Genomic DNA, 6243 nt, shown 5'->3' on the forward strand with positions numbered 1-6243 from the left:
CGACCCAAGTGCAGCGGGCAGGATTACCCAGCGCACTTGGCCCCGGTCAACCACCCACTTCTGCCTGGCAGAGACTCATGGTTCCTCTTGAATCCTAAGAGCCTTTCATGGCACCTCGCCCAAGACGAGAGTTTCAGAAGATAATATGAGAAAAATGAATGAGCAGATGAGCCCACTTGACCTTTCCCCTCCCTTGTGTAAGCACCCCTCAAACCTCACCGGCGGTCGGGCATCTCCCCCCAGCCCGTCGGTGGTGCCGTGTCGCTGTGGTCACCCGGGGACGTGGGTGTGCCTTGGGGAACAGCTGGATCCCCCGAGCTGTCAGTGCCAGCTGTGATTCAGGCATACAGCATTGCCTACCCTACTGTTTGTCTTCAGAAGAAAAGCTGAACCCAAGAAAAGGATCTGGATTTCTTCCTTATTCTGTCGACTTTGAGCGTCGGCTGATCATGCTCGTTCTGATCCTCGAGACAGTTTTCCTCCTTCTTCTGTGTATGTTTTGAGCATCATCTACATTCGAGGCTCTGCCTCAGCTGGGAGACGGGGAACCCCCCAATGTCATGTTCTGCTGCCCCTCACTACCGTTGTACACGTTGGGCGTGAACTTGGGTGTTTGCAGTACGCTCATCGCAAAAGCATGTGCCACGGCCTGAGGACGGTGCCTGGCGCCTTACCTGTAATTGCTTAGGTGATCAGTAAGGCAGGACAGGACATACACGTGTTGGCATCGTGAGACTGTTGAGGCCATCTTTTCTTCCCCTCCATGACACTCACCACAAGACATTTAAGGGCTTTTTAATGAAAAGGTTGGGCAAGGAGAGAGTTTGTAGCTGTCTATTCAAAGAGGGCAAGATCGGAGTTTGATGAGTTGTGCCTTGGGAGTGGAGAGATTGAGGGAGAACAGGTTCAAAGACATGGAGGCCAGGGGATCAGAGAAAGGACTTTGGGGGTGGGAGAGGCCCCTGTGTCATTAGGAAATGGAGGAGCTTAGCCTTGCTGAAATTGGAGGAGGGAATTGAGAGAAAGACAGGTGGTTGAGAGTGACAATGACCACACAAGGAAAAAGAACATGCTGGAGACTGAGCTGGGCCTCACCTCCTTTGGGTCGGGAAGGCCAGAGGACAGCCTGCCCTGCAGAGATTCACAAAGGCTGCTGGGGGGTGTGGGAGTGTTCTGATGGACAAAGTGGGGGTGAGCAAGGGCACGGAGGTGGGAAGACCCTGTTGTGTTTTAGGGAGTCAAATTATTCTTATATGTCTGCAAATTCCAAGATGCGTGGTTTTTCCAGTGAGTTCTCAAGCACGTTTCTAATAAAAATTAATATAGACTGAATTCTAAGACATGAATTTTTTTCTAGTACTATTTTAATTTCTGAGTCCCTTAGTGAAATCAGCACTGCTCATCTTGTGATTTCTCTACTTATATTGTATCTACGTATATTGTCTTGGCAGGAAGTGGGCCGCCCCCCTTTGGTTGGCTTGCCTCATTGTTGGGCTGCCTGGGCAGTTTGCTGCGGATCTCCAGGGCTGGCACCACAACCCCGAGTCCTGGGCCCTAAAGAGGACTCAGCCCAAACCTGGTCATCTGTTGGGGCAGCCTGAGAATTGATCTGTCCTCATCACAAGCCACCGAAGGGGGGAGGGCTTCACCCCGTTACCTCCTGGCCTGGAGATCCTCATACTCGCAGGTGCACAGGGAGTGGTGCCCAAGGTCGCAGAGCCTCATTGCATGGGGAGAGCTGCCCTCTGTGCCATGCAGCCCAGCCCTGCGTGCTCTTCGCTGTCTGCTGCTGGTGTGTGTTTAATAAATAAGACCTAGAATGTGTTCATTCTTTAAAAAAAAATCTGTTAATCTGTATGTAACACACACACACACATATACACACACATGTTTTTGCACATTAATTATAAATGAATGCTATGTATATTATATCCTAATTATAATTATATCACACACACACACACACACACACACACACACACACACACACACTTTAGAGACCAGTGTAAAAGTGAAAAAAGCCAGAAACAGAGGGAGAGGGGGTGAGCCACCCTCCACACCCACCCACGGTCTTCTTGCCTCCACTGTTTCTCTGGCCTGGCCTTCCGCCGTGGCCCTGTCATCTGACCCGAGGGCCCTGTGCTGATGGTAGGAAGGTGGCTCTACCCCCCACCCCCCACCCTTTGCGAAGGCCACTTCCCGCCGTTCACTTCTACAAATGAAATCTCTTTGGCCCATGAAGCTCTCTCTGCCTGAAATCCCTCCCCTCACCTGCGCTTCAGTCACTGGACTTACACCCCCCCACCGTGTCTCCCTCCCTCCCTCCCTCCGGCTCCCTTCCCGCTTGTCCCGCTTGCATTTTGGCTTTCTTCAGGGGCTCTCTCAAACACCGCTTCTTCCGTGGACTTTCCTGCAGAGCCGGCTCTTCCCCTGGCCGTCCGCCACCTAGAGGCCTTCTCCTTTCCCTGAATTCCCCCAGTGACCTGAGCTGATCTTAGATCTGCTTTGTTTACCATTAATTGGGTGCATATTCCCCTCAAACTCCTTGAGGGCGGATGCTCTGCCTCATTATCTTTGTGTCTCAAAAATTTTTGCTTTCATAGAGTCAAGAAATACTTGTTTGGATTAGTGTTTTTTATAGATTCTGGAAAGTTAGTGTTTTTTTAAGCAAAAGGGAAAATATTGTAATCTCCAGTTATGTATAACTACTTAAATTGGCTTTATGTATTTAAGCTTCGTGTTGTACGTATTCCGTATTTTCTTATTGAAATATGCCACTTTCCTTTTAAATAGGAAGGAGACGTTTGCACTTCTAATGGGTATGCCAGGCTGGGGATTTACTGCTTCCGGCAGGCATAGGAAGCCTCCCCTGGCCTGCTGATTTATAGCACTTGGGCTGACTGATCCTAGAACAGTCATGTGACTCGCCCAGAGGCACACAGTGAGGAAGCCCCAGGTCCCAGATTCCCACCCACATCCGTCCGACTCCTTCCCGTGAACCACACTGCCCCCTAGTAATGATTAAGCTGGTTACTGTGGACACACAAAATGCATTAGGACAAGTTTACGGTTCTGAGCTCTCTCTGTGTTGGAGCTTCATAATTTGGGGGCATATAGGATTGTCTGTCCCTAGATTAAAAGTGAGCCAAGTAACAAAAACCAAGATGGAGCAGTGTCAGAGATAGTCACTCAGGAATCTAGACTCAGCAAGGGTTATAAAGTCAATGCAGACGACTGGGGGAAAATGCTCCAAGTTTTTGGTAATGGTCTTCCAAGCCAGACTGCTGCTTAGTAAAACAAGGGAAAAGCGGTTATGTCCCCAAGGCTCTGTTTAATCTGTACATTCTTAGTAAGACCTTATCTCCCTCCTCTTTACATTGAGTTTAAGGTTTCCTTTTGGTCCCTGCACTAATCATTAATAACTATACTGTTGTCACAGCTCAAAACTTTCCTATTGACACTTCAATCATTTTTAAAGAGCTTGAATGTTCAACCTTTATAAAGCTAACCTTTTGCACTCTATTAAAATTTAAGAACCGCTTGATTCTCCGTGAATGCCCTAGCTACTGGATCATGAAAGCATTACCTTGTGCCAGGGGCATGATTCAGTACACTCATTCCTTTTTAACAAATAATAAGAAGTTTGACTTTTCATTTACACATCCTGCCAATCGCTAACAAGTTTCCATCTCGTTCAAACACCAGATTGATCCTAAGAAATTGAAAATATTGATTTAACCCTCTGTCTGATTTGTACTGCAGGCACCTGCTAGTGCAGTCTTAGCACATTACAATTGCTTGGCTGTAATTCCTCAGGGGACCACTAATAACTACCACATCTGTCTTTTCATCTTCCGAAATTATGCTAGCAGTTGTCCAAGTCAATTGTGATTCATTCGATACCGCTCTCCTTCAAGACATATTGCAACCAAATAGACTTGCTCACCAGTAATATATCTGATGACATAGTTAGTTCTCGTTAATTGACAGAATGATTCAGGCTTTTATGGATGGCATTAATTGGTCCCTTGTGTCCATGCAATAATTGACCAGACAGAAGAAGCAGCATTAGCTTTCACCCAGTCAGGAGAGTGTTGAGATGAGGTAAATGTGGTAAGGATGACAAAATGTCTGTATTTTTAATCAAGACTTTATCAATGAATTGGGGGGGGAAGCTTTGGGGGGAATTCAGATCATCTTAATTATGAACATCGCATTCCGACCCGCAGAGGTGTGCAGAAATGCGGGTCTGCCTCTCCCCTGGCCTTCTGGTGTTGAAATGTCTTAATACAAGGTCCAGCTCGTAGGTAATAGATGCAAGGCAGGAAAGTGCTGTGTCTGAATTAAGATAATGAAAACGGAGAAGGATAAACAGTGCTTTTTGACATTTATCATTAGTAGCCTAACAAACCAGGCACGTGAAATCTGAAGATGGGGAATTTGTCGTGCCTCTTAGTTAGTGAGCCAGTCAGCCCACAGAATGTTGGGATAAGTTGTCTCATCTTCTTGAAACTTAAATTTACTCCTGTCGCTATGCTGCTGAGAAGAGCTGTGCAAACCTTTTAGAGTTTCTCATGGTCAAAATGAAAACACCCACAGCCTGTCACCACGGTTGATTCCCCTGTTCTTTTAGCTACACAGCATCACTCGGGATTTCCAAGGTCTACGATGATTTCGCCATTTTCGAATTTCTCCGACCAGGTGTGTGGCTTACACATTTGGTTCCTTGTTTCCCCGGCCGGAGCTGGAGCCAGACCTTGAGCAGGGGCCATGTCTGTGTACTTGACACATATAATTATGTAGAGACTTAATAAGTGTTTGTTGAATGGAGTTGCAGTATTACATCTTGAGGAATGAGAATCTGAAGTTTGAATGGAAGAAAGAAGACGTGGATAAAACTGGATGTCAAGCAATATGTATTATAGCCAAAGTCAACAGGTGGCTGGCAAGCAGCATTGGGGGTAATTACGGTTTGGAGTGAAACGGACCCTTGGAGTTGTGAAAGAAATTAGCCAGATCCCATTCGGAGAGGAGAGGGTGAGATATGGGGTAGGCAGAATAGATCTTCTAGCATTTGATTTGCTTTAGATTATTCACTCTCTTTAGGTCATCTGTTACTTAGGCCTCACGGGGGCTGGAACAGATATCCATGGAAGCCTTGGACTTGAGAATGTCTGACACAACCTCCTTTTAAGGGCAGCACCATCTGACAGACCTGGGCTCAAACCCCAGCTCTGCTATTCATTCGCTGTGTGCTTTGAGTGAGCTCTCTAACTGGTGTGAAGCTCAGCTTTCTCGTCTGTAAACTGGGAGTCATGATAGCAGCTGTCTTATAGAACTTCTGTGATAATGCAGAGTGGAAAGTGTGTAGCGTAGTGGCTGGTACTCAGTAGGCATTCAATAAATGATACCTATGACTGGTTAAAAATGTTTTGATTCTCCCTTCTGAGAATTCAGAAGGAAGGTGAGTTAAATATAGGTGTGTGTATAGAGGAAGTGCTTTAGAGTTTCGTGATTTTTCCCCCCATGCCTCTAGTTGCATCAGATATCAGGTCATTGTCTCTGTGAGATCACAGGTCACTTCCATAGGACTCAGAGCATCGTGTCATGTAGCTCAGAACGTAGCAGAGGGAGGACAGGAGGGGATGTACCAACACTCGGAGGTGAATATATGTAATAGCAAACCTTGTTTGTTTGTTTTCTCATACTAGAAAGCAGCCTAGAGATAGTATTTGGTTTCCACGGAATTGGGGTAGGCTCCCGATCTAGGTCTAGCATTTCATAGTTAACAAGACATTTTCTTATTCATAGGAGAATGGATTTGTTTGGCAGTGAGATTTTAAATGGTTGAATTTATACAGACAAACCTCGGCTTCTGACTTCTGTCTGGCTTAGAGGTGTGTATTGTTTTTCTGTTACCTGCCGGTTTAGCAATCAGACTTCCTCGACAAAGAGGCAAACACAGAGACCTCGTCTTTGGGAAATTAAGGCTGGTACTTACCCGTGGACTTGACTGACACCGCACCTTTCCAAATGAAAGGGTCGGCACACAGTAGGTTTTTAATTGTTGGATGGATGGATGAACGCCTTAGTGCCGCTATCGGAGTTTCATTTGAGAGTCCTAAATCTTCTTCTGAAATGTCACTGTACCTGCAATGACGAATAAAGGGCACTGGGTGTAGTGTAAATGAGGTCAGTGAGATTGATTCCACCCAACCCCTAGCTGGGATCCTTGCGTTGCAG

The 6243-nt window shown here is 46.4% G+C and overlaps 1 protein-coding gene across 3 annotated transcripts in view; it reads left to right on the top strand.

Annotated features, from left to right (window-relative positions):
- TEAD1 (TEA domain transcription factor 1) overlaps positions 1–6243 on the top strand; it is a 253092-nt gene that overhangs the window by 151154 nt on the left and 95695 nt on the right. The window lies entirely within an intron of this gene.

The sequence above is a fragment of the Ursus maritimus genome, unplaced genomic scaffold, assembly GCF_017311325.1.
Source record: "Ursus maritimus isolate PB19 unplaced genomic scaffold, ASM1731132v1 scaffold_23, whole genome shotgun sequence".
Lineage (NCBI taxonomy): Eukaryota > Metazoa > Chordata > Mammalia > Carnivora > Ursidae > Ursus > Ursus maritimus.